A 16,314-nucleotide genomic window follows, 5' to 3' on the forward strand; every position below is an offset into this window, starting at 1 on the left:
TCAGCTTGTGTCTGTCGTCCTGCAACAGAGCCGGCCGGGTGGCCCATCAGGAGTGGACCCCACACAACCTCAGGCCTTCCTCCGTGTCATTCATTCCTTCCTTCTTAAAACCACCTGTCAGTCCCAAAGTCCAGCTGTAGAGTATCCTCTCACACTCTTGGTTGAGCTCTTGGGTCTGCCTCTGTTCTCACTATTGCTGCCTGAGAACTACACCAAAACGTAGGAGTTTCAAACAGAAACCTAGTATATCTAACAATTCTGTGAGTGTGAAGTTCGGACAGAGTGTAGTAGCTGGGGCTCATGGGTACTTCGTGATGTCTGGGGGCCTCAGTTGGGTGACTTGAGATGATGGGGCTGAAACAGCTGGGGCTGGTTCAGCATCTCTCTCTCTCTCTCTCTCTCTCTCTCTCTCTCTGTGGTTAGCTTGGGCTTCCTCACAGCATGGCAGGCTTGGGGCAGTCCAGCTGCTCACATGGGGGCCCAGAGCTCCCAGGGTAAGGAAGGAGAAAGTGCATGTCCTCTTAAAAGCCTTGGTTAAGAACTGTCATGGAGTCACTTCTCCCACATTCTATTGGTCAAAGCAGTCACAGGGCAGCCCCAATTCAAGGGTGCAGGGACGGGATCATGAACCCCACCTCTCAATGGGAGAAGTGTCAGAGAATTGGTAGCCATCTCTAATCTGCCACAAAGTCACCACACCTGGCTGCGTGCTTGCCCTAGAAGGAAAGTCTGAGAAGCTGAAGGTGGATCAACATTCCTGCTCACAGACGAAGGTGGAGTTCTGGTAGCACACTTGAAGAGGGTAGCTGGCTTCTTAAAGAGTTGTGTGCAAAGCAGAATTTTGGAATGGCCCCTAATTGCGAATGACCCATGGGAATGCTCTCTGACAGATGCCTAATGATAGCACAACCACCCCTCGATCTCTCTTGAGTATAAATGCCAAGAGAAAGCACACATCAGATTTGCTTAAAGTGAGGCACTTTCAAGTCACGGTGCTCTTTCCTAATGAAAGGTGGGTCCAGGTTTTCAACATTGGCAGAAGCAGCCAGGCCAGGCTTTGCCAGCTGGTTCCCTAGGCCGTGGTTGCCTAGAAAGAGAAGATCCCTGCTCTCGGTGGCATATTTAGTGTCATAGGCCTGCTGCTAACAGACTAGGTGGCTTAAAACAACAGAAACTTACCGTCTCCCAGCTCTGAAGGCCGGAAGTCTGAATCAGGGTGTTGGCAAGGCCAGGCTCCCTCTGAAAGCGCTTAGGGAAAGCTCTGCTCCAGGCCTTCCTCCATGCTTCTGGTATCCTCAGACATGCTTTGGCTTGTCAATGGCTGTCTTTCCCCCGTGTCTCTTCCCATTGTCTTTCCCTTGGGCGAGTCTGTCCCTGCATCCAGACCGCCCCTTTTTATAGGGACGTCCCTCGCAGGGAAGAAAGGCCCACCCTAATGACCTAATTTTAATTTGATTACTTCTGTAAAGATGCTATTTCCAAACACACTCACATCCTGAGATGTACTGGGAGTTAGGACCTCAACATATTTTTAGCAGAAACAGAATTCAACCCTTAACAGGTGGTGAGCAGAGACATGCTAGGATCAAATCCTGACCCTATTGCCATCTCACGCCCAGCCTCTCTGCTCGAGGGGTCATAACCCAGGCCTCCAAAATAGAAGCTCTAGAGGGGAGGGTTCCCAGCTGCCCACAACAGTGCCGGCATATACGAGGCCCTCAATACCTCTTTTATTAAAGGGAAAGAGGGAGGGAGGAAGGAGTACATGAACCAGTCAGCCGATCGTTGAACAGCCAGTGGTCCAGACAGACCAGAAGGTCCAGGAGTGCTCCTTACCCCTCGGGTCCTGGCCTTGAGTGGCCAGGTCATCGGGGGTCTCTGAGTTCCTGCTGCAGTTACTTCTGCTACGGACAGGACCGGAGTATTATTGATAAGCCTCTCATTCTCCTTTGAAGTTGTGTCAGCAACAGTCTGCTGCTGAGGAAAATATGGGTGGTCCCACTGGAAAGCTCACAGAAGGCGTCTCAGCTTGACCTCTCAGCATTTGAGATTTGGGGCTTTGGAGGGAGTTAAACTGATTTGGATGGAGTGTGGTACATGGGTGGTTGCCGCATGGAGTACTAACTTGCTGTCCCCCTGAAGTCGGCTAATTGCCAGGTGAGGTTCTTAGTGGGCCTGTCTTCTGCAGATTGCATCAGGGGCCAAGGACACATGCAGGATAGAGGATGAAGTAATGGTGTGTGATCGGTGTTCAGAAAACGGCGGTTGAGCACCTGCTGAGTGGGCCCCTCTGCTCAGAGCTGTGGGCGAAATGGGGATGAAGGTCATCAGGTCCTTGCCCAAAATGAGCTCTCGACCCACCAGGGAAAAGGGATACCTAGAGAGATAACTGATAGATCCCTATGGAAAGTTCAGATGGTGTTCTTTGAGAATAGGGGAGGGAGCAAACAACCTGACAGAGAGAAATCAGAGAGGCTCTTCTGGGAGGGGGGATTTGAGCTAGACTTTGAAGACAGGCTAGGTTGGCCTTCAATAGAAAGATTTGGGAGAGAAGGCCATTCCCGACAGAACAGTGTGGGCAAGGCCTGGAGGTGGGCGAGGGCAGAGCAGGTCCTAAAACGGTGAGCACACGCCAGGATGGATCAGAAGCCTAGGTGATGGCAGCCGGGCTTTGAAGGCGATGCTGAGGAATTCAGACATATTTGGGGAGCAGTAGGGAGCAAGAGGTTTAGAGGAAGGAGGGCCTTGATCTGTTTTTGAGGCAGATCACAGGGGCAGTAGTTTGGACAAGGCCCTGGGAAAGCCCAGTGGCAGAGTGTGGAAGATCATTGGAAGGCCCTCATAACTGTGCCAGTGACACAGGAGGAAGGCCTGATGGGGGGCAGGGGGAGGGCGGATGGACGTGGGAGGGAGGGGAGGATGCAAATAGAAAGGACAGGACTTTCTGACGCCTGCTCAAGGGGGAGAAGAACCCAGAATATGACCACATCTAACAGGGAAACAGAGTGGGAATAACCCCCATCCTGGAGTGTCTCCCATAGAAGCCACACCCATGCTCCCCAGCTCTGCTCTCCTGGGAAGTGGCTGGCCTGAGACCAGTGCTTCTCACACGGGGCTGCGCTTTGGAATCCTCTGGAGGGGCCTATAAATACATCGATGGCTGCATGGATCCCACCCCCAGGGAATCTGGCCTAATGGGCATGGGGGGGTGGCCTGAAGGTCGGGGTATTTAAGAGCTCCCCTGCTGATGCCAAGGTTGAGAGTCCCTGCCCTGGAGAATTCTCTCAGGCTGTCCAGCTGCTGTCGGTTTGTCATTAGCTATTAATCGGCAGGACTTCTTCATTAAGCACTCTGCGTTGTACTAGGTGGTAAGCTCCATGAGGACGGGAATTGTATTAGTTTCCTGTGGCTGCTGTGACAGAACCTTCAGGTCATTCCACGGTTCTGTCAAGCCAGTTGCTTCAGGGTCGTGGGGACCCCGGGAAGACCAGAGAATTCCATGGCCCCTCGCCACACTTCATGGGCTGTTGGTCACTTCTGGACAGCTTGTGCATGCAGTCGTGCAGAACCACGTGTAAACCAGGCCCGAGTGTGCTCTCCTGCACGTTCCACGGGTCACAGGGAACTTCCCAGGAGGCCCCGGGTGTTGGAGGGCTGCCCCCTGTGGATGCTGTGGGGGGTCCTCTGTTTCCTGTCTTTTCCAGCATCTGGAGCTGTGTTCCTTGCATTCCTCGGCTGGCGGCCCCTTCCTCTGCCTTCAAAGCCGGCATCTTCTCTCTGACCCTGCTGCCCTCTGCTCCTGTCACGTGGCTTCCTCTCTGCTGGCTCACACGTCCCTCCACCTCCCTCACAAAGACACTTAGGATCGTGTTTAGGGCCTATCTGGATAATCCGGGATTATCTCCCTGTCTCAAGATCCTTAACTCACTCCCATCTGCACTGTGCTGTTTGCCCTGTAAGGGAACCTTCACAGATTCCAGGGAGTAGGACCTGGAGATCTCTTGGAGGGCCATTCTTCAGCCTACCTTGGGGGTTCATGCTACTGTTGTTTGCTTTTGTAGGCTCACAACCTAGTACAGTGTCCGGGACATAGTGACACAGTGACACAGAGTGAACAGGTGAATAGCATGAACCCAGGGCATTAGCTGATCAAAATCACATTGCATTCGAGTTGGACTCCTGGGGACACAGCAGGAAAGCTGAATGCAGGCTGTGGAAAAGCCAGGCATAGAGGGATTTAACTTGGTGCCTTCTAAAATGCACATCACTCCCGCCACACACCCCTCACCTCTCCCCCTCCCCATTCAGGGGCTTTCCATTATCCTGGGGACAAAGTCCAGTGAGGCTCTTTCCTCGCCTCGACTCTCCCAGCTTTCTCTCCTCTCACCCCTGACACCCCATACTGCCCCTAAAATTGCACCCGGCACCCTTGCATCCTCACTGCTTCTGTAATTTCCTTTCTCCTCTAACAGATTTAAACTCCTGAGGACAGCTGTAAGCTTAGCTTGCCCCCCTCCTTATTTCCAGACCCCCACTTAGTGGGGGCTCAGGTATCTGCCAAGTGAGTAAAGGAACTTCAGACTAATGGCTGTGAAGAGCTAGACAGCCTTGCTTTTGAGAATATTGGCTTATCAGGGGAAACTGGACTGTTAGGTCATTCTCTAGTGCCTGGACTAGTGGCCTGGCTGACAAGTCATTAAATAATATTTGGCGGGGCCTGGATTCGAAGAGCCCTCTAGAGAAGAAGAAGGTTCCGGGAGATGAGTGTGTGAGCTTTGGTAAGAGCCTTGGAGTCATGTCTTGGGAGACCCCAAAAGCTCATCAGATGAGATTCAGTAGATAATCGGGAGCCACAGCTGGTCATTACTACAATAAGAGTTGGCGTAAAATCAGAGATGGAGGGAGATTTACGTGGCAGCAGGCAGCAAGGTGCAAGACGAGAGAAGGAAGGAAGGACATTGCATGTCAGTAACCCAGACAAGGTGTGATGATAGCTTTAGTGTGGAACCATCTAGAATGTTACAAATGATAGAGCTTGGATTCAGATTGAGGGCGAGACAAACTCGGGAGCTAATGTACCATACCCTGGGCGCATATATGGAAAATGGCACAAGAGGAGGTATCCAAGGTGGCTTTGGGTTTGCAGAGAGCTTGATGTCCCCCCATTGTGACCCACTCAGCCAGCCAAGAAGGAACCCCATTTCTTAGTCATGTGATTTAGCACCTTCATATCCTCAGCATCTATTTCTTTATATTTATGACCTGGGGTCATAGCACATTGACACATTAAGTCTGCCAGTTAGAAATTCCTCTGGAAAAGGCCAAAGCAATCACAATGATAGGCCTCTCATCTCTGAAGAAGAATCCACCAAGTATTTTTTTGTTTCCCGTCCTTATAAACGCATAACACACTTCTATATCCATTTCGCACACTCATCTATACAGTAAGCAGTGGCCAGTAGAGACCTAACTATTTACAAAGCTATGGAGGCCACGTGGTTGGTTATAATGAACCAATATTGCGTTCCACCAAGAAGGGAAACCACAAGGCAAGGGAAGAATCCAGCTTGGGTTCTTACTCCATCTCAATAGGCCGGTTCAGCACCATGTCTCCTGTTTGCACAACACCAGAGAGCTGGGTGAAAGGAAGGTTCCAGATCGGATCACTGAGAAGAACCTGTTCTCAGCCTCCGTGGCCTCATGGGAAAGCCGAGGCTGTAATGTTTCCTGCTCTGCCTTCTCAGGAGTAGGAGCTCCTACGGGGTGATGTGCGTAAACGCCATCAAGATCCGAAGGGTGCTTACTACTGTTGTATCATCACTGTTATTATCATCGGTGTGGCGGGGGCAGGAAGGACTGCTGGCAAGAAGGAACAGGTGGACCAGTGATCGTCTACCAAAGAGCAGCAGTTTGCAAAATTGCTTGGAAAACGTGAAAGAGGAATTCTGGAAGAGTGGGCAATTTTACATGTTCTTTCCCAAGTTCAAATTGTTAAAAAAAAAAATATGATAATTTTCTAGAGTCCTCCCATACTAGACTGACTTGGTAAGAATTTTGCCCTGAGATAAAGGTGATCCCAAAAGGGAACTTCCCTTCCTGCTTTCCTTCTGTATCTCAGATTTGTTGACAGCGGAGAGCCCAGGAACGCTGCCAGGCCCATGTGTTGGAGGAGGGAGTGGGAGTGGGTGGCCAGTACGCCTGCAGCCCCCAGCCTTGGTCCCTCCACCAAGACATCCCATCAGCAAGGTCAATGGGCACCTTCGCCCTTCAGCCCAGAGCTGGTCCCTGGGGTTATCACGGGAAGCCGCCCTGGTCGGAGAGGGGTGTTTCTGGTCCCGGTCAGGCATGCCTTGTCCCCAGGCTGCCAGAGGTCACGTGGTCCTTCTCTCCGCCTCAGTGTGCTCACTGGTAAAATGAGCGGGGCTGGACAAGACCAGGTTGAGGTTTGTCATCTGTGCTCCATAATTGTCCAGAAATATTGGGTTTGGCCTTGCCTGACTGGTACTGTTTGGCAATGATGGATCACAGCCATGCAAGGGGCCCCGTGCTTGCACCCCCGGGGAGCCCTGGGGATTTGGTCGGGAACTGTAGCTGCTGGCTGTGTGGGAGAGGCTGGAGTTTGTGCTGTGGGACCTGTGCCTCTCTCCATTAGCCCTGGGCCCGGAGAGGAGCGTGCCACTGTTTAGTGACTTACTCCAGGACATTTGTCCCTTAGATGACCTTTAAAAGCAGGAAGAAAGGAGAGGGGAGAGAAGAGGAAGGGGTGGGGAAGGGGAGAAGGCAGGCAGGCACCTTGTCCCCATCAGCTCATCTGATCCTCAGCACAGCGCTGGGAAGCGAGAAGCAAAATGTGGATCAGGTCACCTTAAAGACAGTTCAGCTCTGACAAGGCTCAAAGCAAGGTATTCACCTCACAGAGCAAGTGTTGTAATGACGGGGGTGTGCCCCGTTGGTGCTCGTGTGGCCTGGGTGTCTTCGGGCGGCTCCGTTGGCGTCACTGGGGCAGTTTAGAACATGCTGACGCCTAGTCCCCACCCCAGGATTCCAGTGTAAACCCTCTGGGGTGTAGTCCGAGCCTCAGGATATTTAAGCTAATGTGATTTATAATTTTAAAAGATCTTTCTGGAAGATAAATGACTTGGAGGAGGGGCCAAGAATGGGAAGCTGAAGACCAGGCAGGAGGGGGGAGGCAGGAGGTAGGAAGTGATTGCAGGGGCCCCACGAGAGATGATGGTGAGATCAGGGGGGTGGCAGTGGGAAATGAGAGAGGCAGGCGAAGCGTGAACCTGCCTGGGAGGTAGCGCGGGCAGGCCGAGCTGGTGCGTGTACATGCGTGCTCACACGTGTCCCTCTGAAGGCTGTCGTTTGAGAATGCCGGGCAGAGGCGATCATCCCAGCTCTGGCAGTCGTATGGGCGCCGATGCAGCCTTGCGGGTCAGAGCCCAGCCACGCAGGGTTCCGGCTCGTTGCTCATACCCAAGGGTCGACAACCCCTCTTCTCCAGGGCCGGCCAACCGGAGCCTCCGGCTTCTGTCCGGGAGCAGGGAGGAGCTCACCGGACAGGTGGTGTGGGGTGAGAAGAAGGTCACGGGCTGTGTCCCCGCGTCACCTGGCCCCTTGCTAGTGTCCTGCGGCTGTGCGGTAACAGACCAAGCAGCTCAGGACGACACAAATGCCCGTAGGGTTCTGGAGGTCAGAAGTCAAACATCAAATTCCTGGAGCTAAAGCCAAGATGTGGACAGGGCCAGTCCCCCGCCCCGGGGGCTCCGGAGGAGGAGCCGCTTCCTTTCCTTCCCCAGCTTCCAGTGGCCGCCTGCCTTCCTTGGCTCGTGGCTCCTGCATCCACCTGCAAAGCACATCTGCTGGTCTCCACTTGCCCCCGCGATCGCCTTCTCCTCCTCTGTAGCCACAACCCCCCTCTGCCTCCCTGATAAAGACCCTTGTGATTCTATTAAGGCCCACCTGGGTAACCCAGGATCATCTCTCCATCCCAAGGTCTTCCACTGAATCACATCATCCAAGTCCCTTTTGCCATATTGGGTCCCATTCACAGGTTCCAGGGACTGGGACCTGGACATCTTTGGGGGCCATGATCTAACCTCCTATGCCCTGTACAAAGAGACACAGAACCGGAGCCCTGGATGCGGCTTAAACCCATGTGATCTTTATCTGGGAGGAGACTGGCTTGGATGAACGGCTTTGTGGAGAACGTTCTATCAGAGAGCAAGAGTAAACCCTCAGCCTTTATCCCGGGCTTTGAGATGAAGGGAAGTCTCTTCGAGGTAGAGATGAAAGAGGTTCGAGAGAAAGCCGTGGGTTCGGGGTTGCAAAGGATGAGCTGAGGGGCTGGAGACAGGAGTGGGGGGAAGGATGGGGAGAGGGATCTGACAAGAATCCGAGTGACTGCTGAAAAGCCCCGTCTCGCCCTGATACGTGCCTGGGGGACAGAGAAATCTCACTCGTCTCCCGGCTCCGGGAAGATGGAGTGTGTGTGCACCTCCGCCGCAAGGAGGGGAATGAAAAGGTTACACAGGGAATTGTCGATATGATGAATCCCTGTGGTCTCACGGCCTCTCTAAATGTTTTGATAGCAGCATTTGATGGATTGTAAATCAGAACAGGCCCATCTTAAACATTTGATAGCACCTTATTTATTTATGTATGTGACACGTAAAACCAAAATTGATTCCTGTTTCTTTCTGTCTCAGCAAGATTTTTTTTTTCCTGCTTTCAGAAGCCCATCCCTCGGCTCCCGGCCCGGGTTTGCCATGTTGGTGGGGGTGTGGGGGGTGTGGCGGTATGTAGTGGCTTCTGTCAGGATTTTTTCTTCCCAGAAAAAGGCCGCTTTGCCTTGGCGAGGATGATAGCACCAGGAATTAACTGCGGTAATAAGGAAGCCACTTTGTTTCAACATGTGTCTTTATCTTGTTGCTTTTTTTTTCATTTTTACAAGAGTATTGCTCAGATAGAGAGAGGGAATAAGATGGTACAGTGTGATAGATTTGTGATATGAAACCCAGGCCAACACAAACACAATTTCCCAGTTGTCCTGGCTTGCATCGGATCTCCCATGAGCCCCTTCGGGGGATCAGATTCACCTTGCCTTTGACATATTCTTGCTACCATAATAATTTCAGGTCTGTTATACATCACGTCATCATCGACATTGCTACCATTTACTGAGCGTTTACTGGGACCTGGCATCACAATGGGGTCTTTATAAGCATTATACTATTTATGGCATCCTAACAATCCTACGAGGTAGGCATTAGCTCCAGATTTATAGATAAAGAAATCAAATCTTGCGAAATATCTTGCCAATGTCATACAACTGTTAAGAGTTGGGTGGGGCCTCACTTCAAACCCTAGTCTGTTCTAATTCCAAAGCCAGTGGACTGACTCACTCTGCTTTACTGGCTTCTCAGCTCAAAACTCCTTGACCCCACCGTGACCCTGAGGACGGATAGCCACCCAGCAGAACCCATCCCCCCGACACAACTGCCTTTGAGAGACATTTCACCCACCTGCCCCAGGAGATAGGCCGCTTGAAGTCTTACAATGATGGTAAAGGACAAGATTCTGTGTCCTCTCTCCATGCTTGCTTTCTGTGCCTCCCCACATCTCATGGTTTCTGTCACCTAATGGACAAGCTTAGGTCACCTCTGAGAACCTTCCAACTTTGATGCCCTGTGGACCTTCTTGATTTTGGTCTTTAGCTTTTGGCTTCTTTCATTAAAAGCAGAGTGTGGGGGGAGGGGTCTAGGTGGCTCAGTAGGTTAAGCGTTCAACTCTTGATTTCAGCCCAGGTCATAATCACAGGGTTGTGAGATTGAGCCCCACCTTGGGCTCCATGCTGAGCATGGAGCCTATTTAAGATTCTCTCTCCCTCTGCCTGCCCCCGCTTGCTCTCACTCAAAAAAAAAAAAAAAAGCATAGTATGGTATTTGGGTGCAAATATTTGGAAACCATGAAGGCAATGTTTCATTGTAACTACTTCAAAAAACCCAAAACTGTATGCTATAGTTTCAGTTTTTAATCCACTTTATAAAAACGATTCTTAGAGATTAAATTTTTTTTCTAATATTTTATCTAGACTCCCAGATGACACCCCCTTCCTCCAAAACTTTTTCAGAGCTGTTCGGAGCTCTCAACTTATCTCATGTCCAGCTATTCCTCAATTGTCCTAAGTAAGGAAAAGAAGAACTTTCTTCCATTATAAAACTATTGAAGAGTTTTGTTTTCACGTGGGTGAGTGAAAAGTTGTACTTTTCAATGAACCTTTTGAAAACCTTTCAAAAACGTACCATTGGGGAGAGCAAAATTTTTAAATAATAACGGAATCATTTGAAAATTCCTTTGCAGCGAACACAGAACGCCCCCCTCGGTCAGCGAGTCTGTTCCTCAGTTGTCGCTGATACGCACTGTTGTGCCAAGGCGACTGGTTCTCAGTAGAGACAGGCCCGGGACTCGGGCCCTCGAAGAGGCGTCCCCTGATTATCTCACTGACGGGGCTGTTCAGTCACCATCACATCATTTTTCAAAAGTCTCTGCAGAGCACTCAGCGGTCTATAAGTTGTTTTCCATTTATCTTCCGTCTCCCCCTCTGATCTTGATCAGAGACACCTTGAGAGCAGGAATCTTTTGTCTCATGTCCTGAGGATCTAAAAGTGTCTGGGATGTAGCAGACATACATGGATGGATGAATGAATGAAGGAACGAATGTAGGAGTTGTGTTCTCTTTTCCAAGGCCCGTGTTTCTATTTCTAAAACACAGGTCCTCTGCTATGTTTCCCTTTGAAAATACCAGGAATGTTTGAGGATGGGAAGGGGGCATCCAGATGGAGCTGAGTGGTGAAAAGCACCTCTCGCCACCAGCTCCCACTGCTCCTCACAGGGTTTGCAAGACAAAGACACTGTGGTCAGATTCGCGTGTAGAAACAGAGTGTTCAATCATGGCAGCTGTTGTGAGGTATGCAGCGGCAAGAAATGTGTTTCTAGAAATAAAGCATTAACGTTTTGTGGATGACGTGGTTTTCTTGATTAGCAAGGATGCAAGGCTAACCCTCTGCGCGTGTCCCTCCCGTTCACATTCTGAGACTTTCTTAAGTGAGAGGGGGTGGTGTGGGGTAATAGCCATCACAACCAGAATGAGAGAATGTCGCCGATGGCCGTGTCACCTAGCATGTCTCTCATAGCAGGAAAAGGCTGAGAGTGGCTGTTTGAGAAAGGCGTGGTGGCAGTGAGGAGGTTGGCCTGAAACTGTGTCTGTCGAGATGTTTTCAATTACAGGTGACAGAAAACCCCATCAAACTGACATAAGTATGTTGGATTCAGGCAGAGCGACGTTCAGCGGGCTGTGTCCGGGACTCTGTCTGCCTCTCTCGGCTCAGCGTTGGGCCCGCTCTCAGGCGTGCTCCCCCTCCTGCGGCAAGAAGGCCACTAGCAATCAGGCAACCCCATCCAGTCGGTTCGGTAACTCCACCGGAAAGGAGCGCATTTCCCCAGCTGCTTCTGAAAGAACCGGCAGGGTGAAGCTCACTGGTTCTGACTGCTCGGCTTGGGTCACGAGCCCTTTCTTGAATCGCTCACCGTTGCTGGGGAATGAGACGGTCTGAGTGCGCGGACCCCAGTCGTGTGCCCACCGCCGGGACCACGTGGACCAGGAGTGGGCAGGGGCCTTTCTCTGCTAAGAGCTGACCTGCCGTTGCCAGAGGAGGCAGGAAAGCCTGTTGGACAGGCGGGGCCGGCCACAAGCAGGTGAGGCCCAGAGGCCGGGCCAAGACGCGGGGAGTGACTGCGGCGGCTGAGGGAGGGCGTGAGGAGAACTTGACCTCGCACAGGGGAGTGGCGGGTTTGGGAGACATGGTGAAAGCAGAGCCAGGACGATGGGGTGCTTTATAAACTGTGGGGTGAGGAGGGAGGGCGGGGGGAAGGGGAATGTGGGTTTCCAGTCAATGACTGAGAAGATTACAGGACTTTATTCGGCGTAAGGAACATTACAGAAAGATCAGGTGTGGGAGGCAAGGGAGCCATGTGGTTCTAGAAGGATTATATTTGGGGTGCCCGTGAAACTCCCAGCGATGGTTGTAGATGCACAGAATACACACTTGGAAGACCCTCGAAGGCCATCCATCCCAGCCTCTGCCGAATTTCCCCTTTAGATACCTCCCAGGTCGGGTAACCAAGTGGAGTCTGTTCTCCAACTGACCAGGAATGGATCATCTGGATTTTTTTTTTTAAGATTTATTTATTTATTTTGGAGAGAGAGGGGCAGAGGGAGAGAAGCAGGCTCCCCGCTAAGCACAGAGCCCTATCCGGGGCCCAGTCTCATGACCCTGAGATCATGACCCAAACTGAAATCACAAGTCGGACACTTGAACTGACTGAACCACCCAGGCGCCCCCCTCATCTGGTTTTTTAATTTATGTATTATTTTCCTTGGTTTTCATGAACCATCTTGGCCTTGTTTTAAAAAAAAAAATCTGGTTTCAGTGGAGAATGTCCCCTCCAGCCTTTATCCACATAGTCCAGCTTCACCGCCAGCCAGCTGTCGGAGCGGAAGGGCCGGGGCTCTGCAGTGAGGAGCCGAGGCTGGAAAGGCTGTTTGGAGCTAGCTGTCTGCAAGGATGAGTGTAGAGCTTTGGGATGGAGGAATTGGGGGACGGCAGTTTGCCCCAGAGAGTCGGGGACAGGGGAGAGATTTGGCAGTTGGAGAGAAAAGCAGCAGAGCAGGGAGGACAGAACATGCCGAGGGCGGGGTGAGCAGGGCCATACTAGAAAAGGTGAGCCGCAGTCATCTCAGACTTCCTTTGAGACGTTTGATGGTGACATGGTCTCAACAACAGGGACCCTGTGGTGCAAGCTCCGAGCTCATCATGTTGGGGACCCAGAGACAAATGTGCCCAGATAGCTCACTGGATACTCTTGGCAACCCTTTGACATGGTACCATTTTCACGCCCACACTACAAACAGAAAGGCTGAGGCTTCAGTAAATTGACGTAACTTATCCAGGCTCACCTGGGGACAAGTGGCAGGAGCAGACGTAGAAAGCAGGTCTCCTTCACTCGGGGCCTGAGCTCCTAACCTCGGCCATAGAAAGCAAGAGTTGGTACAGTAATGTGGGGGGGGCGCCTGGGTGGCTCAGTAGGTTAAGCATCTGACTCTCGATTTCGGCTCAGGTCATGATCTTACGGTCATGAGATGGAGCCCCGCGTTGGGCTCTGTGCCCCACATGGGGCTCCACACCCCGCGTAGGTCTCCCCACCCTGCGCTGGGCTCACGCTCAGCGTGGACTCTGCCCGAGATTCTCTCCCTCTCCCTTCTCGCACTTGGGTGCACACACACTTCTCTCTCTCTCTCAAACAAATAAATAAAATCTTTGTTTTTAAGATGTGTCGACCAGGGCAGAACTGAGCAGCTTTGGGAGTAGGATGTTGCTTTTCACTTTTGTTTTGCTTTGTTTACTGTTTCAGGGAAATGGGAACGTGAGGTGTTCCTAACCCAGAGGGAAGGGGATTCGGGGAAAGGAGAGGAGCTGAGAGGGCCGACGAGTGCTGGGCTGGAGTCCCTGAGGAGCAGCAGGCCAGGTGGAGGGGTAGCCTTGTCGTGGGGAGACCTGCTACCCCTCTGAGGTGGAGAGAAAAGAGATAAGTGTGGAGATGGGGAAGAAGGTGACCTCTGTCTTGTGACTTGATCGTCTCACAAGATAGAAGGCAAAACCTTCTAAAATAGACAGGCAAAGTGAGGAAAATTAAAAATATTGGCACAGTTGCCATAGAAATTTCTACGGGCATGAACAAAACATGAGTAAGAAGATCTCCGAGCGGCACGACGTGGATGAGCTGAGCTAGTGTGAGCGCAGAGCACCGTCCCCGGGGGCTGGCAGCTCAGAAGGGGATGTGGGGAATAAGGTCAGGTGTCGGAGGGTAAGTGGGGGGGGGCAGGCAGAACAAACTGTAACCGTACCGCTTAACCTCACTTTGCCACTAATACCAGCTCACTAACTAAAGTCACCTATGTGGAGAACCCAGGCCCCTGTTAAAGGTTCTCGTTCAGCCCAATTCTGCAGGTGGAGAATCCCCCCATTTCATAGATGTGGAAACTGAGGCTGGCCTGGCGAATGAGTGCTCAACATTTGGAGTACTCCAGGCTGCATGTGGGTTTGGGGCCTGGGAGGTGGGCGTCCTGGCTGTGGCCAGAGAAGGAGGGACACCTCCATTAGTAAGTGGCAGAACTGGGATTTAAACCCAGGGAGAGCTGGCTCCAGCCTGCATCCCTTTCCACGATCCAGGCGGGCACTAGTGGCAAGTACTGAGGGGGAGAAAGACCGTGGGGGGCCTGGTCCTCCCCTAGCGAATGAGCTGTGGAATCTGTTGTCTCTGAGTCAATGAGTACATTCTGCTCCGGGCTCACAGAGGCCCAGAACGGGTCTGCCTTCTCAGGCACTGCTGGCTTTCTTTGCCCCCCTGGCTTGGGTCACCACTTCTACCCCACCGCTAGCAGGCCACCAGCCCCCGCGCAGAGCCCTGTGTTGCCTAAATGCATGGTGACGCTAATGGGGGCTGCGTGGGGCGGCCACAAAGTTCATTGCGCCCCCTGAAACTGGTTTGGCTAGAGGACACCATGCAAGCTTTTTTCTACCTAATAAGAGAGCATCTCAAAGTAACAAGTGGAAAAAGACATTACAATTCAATTAAAATCTTACTCCTTTGAACACTCCCAGAGGGAGAAAGCCACTCAGAATTTGTGAGAAATCTAATTTATAGACTCAGTGTCAGGAAATGGAATTGTTCACAGAGAACAGCTGTGTGTTCCGGGGACCAGGCGGTGGGTGTAGAGCCAGAACTGTGGGGCCCCACCCTCTCCAGCAAGCCGGTGACCTCTCCGGGCCTGTTTCCCCATCTGTGAGATGGGGATCACGGCCACATGCTGGTGTCATGGGGTAACAGATTATGCATGGAAAGGGCATCTCGTTACACCATGCTGCCCGTGCTTAACCAGATCAGCAAGCTTCTTCTTCAGGGGGAGAAAAAATTGTTCGGCTGAGCAACCGACCCATAACAACACAAGAAATAGTGTCTTAAAGTTCACCTCCGGGGTGTCGAGGTGGTTCGGTCAGTTGAGCGTCCGACTCTTGATTTCGGCTCAGGTCAGGATCTCAGGGTCGTGAGATCGAGCCCCGTGTCAGGCTCTGCTTTCAGTGGGGGGAGTCTGCTTGAGATTCTCTCCCTCTGCCCCTCCCCCACTATCCCTCTCCCTCCCTCTCTCTCTCTTTCTAAAATAAAATAAATCTTAAAAAAAAAAAAAAAAGCGTCCCCTCCCCCAGCCACCAGCTCTGCTGCTATGGACCTGTTGTGTCTATGTTACTGAGCACCCTGCGTTCTGTTCCTTCTTTTCCAGCATCGCCCTTTTGTGCAGTTCTTCCCTCACTTCTGCATTGTTCTCTGAATTGTCATTGCCCTTAGGGGCACGCCATTCTACTCCAGACTGACATGGAGTGCAGTGAGAAACATCTCTCGTCTTCACGGCGTAGAGCTGGCCTCCACCCATCCACTTTCTGAATTAGGAGAGGCCAGGTGACGTGGGCCTGCCCAGACCACCAAATGTGGCGGCACATTAGCCGCCGTGGCTGCTTGTGAGAAGTAAAGATTCCGTGGCTGGTGGTTTGGGTTTAATAAGTCTGCAAGGGGCGGCGGGGGGGATTTTTGCAAAGCACCCAGGTGGTAACTGATGGGTTGGGAGCCACACTGTAGCCCCTCCCCCCCCCGCAAAATTCAAGTTTAGATTTAAGTAGCCTGGAGAGAAATCAGTAAAACTCAGGAACTAACTCAGGGCCACCAATGACACTTCAAAAGCAGTTCCCGTGTAACAGAGGAGGGAATGGGACAAGGCTGAGGAGCGCGCTGGGCGGCCGGGCGTGCAGAGCAAAGCCCAAGACCCCTGCGTCCAATTCCCTTCTCTGCCCCACCTGCCAACCAGCTCCACCACAAAGCACGTACCCTTCCGAATTCCTTCTTCTGGGACAGTGGAGGGGTGGGGGGATGTTGTGACTTTAGACCATAAAGGAACAATCACACACACACGCACACACACACGCACACGCACACGCACACGCACACACACAAGGTCTACCCTTATGAACGGAGGCGGAATCTGTTAGCAGCTCTGTCAGAAGACCCAGCAAAGCTAAAAGCATCTCTTTTGGCTTTGATGTCTTGACAAGATGCTTCCTTTGAAAGCCCAGCGACAGCCCTGTTATTTCCTCTGACAGCCCCGGTGAAAAGCCCTGAAATGAGAAGTGGCATCCCCGGCGA

At 51.9% G+C, this 16,314-nt stretch overlaps 1 protein-coding gene across 2 annotated transcripts in view; it reads left to right on the forward strand.

The window, feature by feature from the left end:
* The window catches only part of ZHX2 (zinc fingers and homeoboxes 2), a 152,107-nt gene that overhangs the window by 114,016 nt on the left and 21,777 nt on the right, over positions 1-16,314 (forward strand). Inside the window, exon 1 of one of the 2 annotated variants that reach the window (XM_008689306.2) lies at positions 7,675-9,564. The exons of the other annotated variant lie outside the window; for it this stretch is intronic. The gene's annotated coding sequence lies outside the window, so the exon portion shown is untranslated. Of the gene's footprint in view, positions 1-7,674; positions 9,565-16,314 lie in introns of those variants that run through there. 2 annotated transcript variants of the gene reach the window in all.

Source organism: Ursus maritimus, unplaced genomic scaffold (genome assembly GCF_017311325.1).
Source record: "Ursus maritimus isolate PB19 unplaced genomic scaffold, ASM1731132v1 scaffold_9, whole genome shotgun sequence".
In the NCBI taxonomy this organism is placed as follows: Eukaryota; Metazoa; Chordata; class Mammalia; order Carnivora; family Ursidae; genus Ursus; species Ursus maritimus.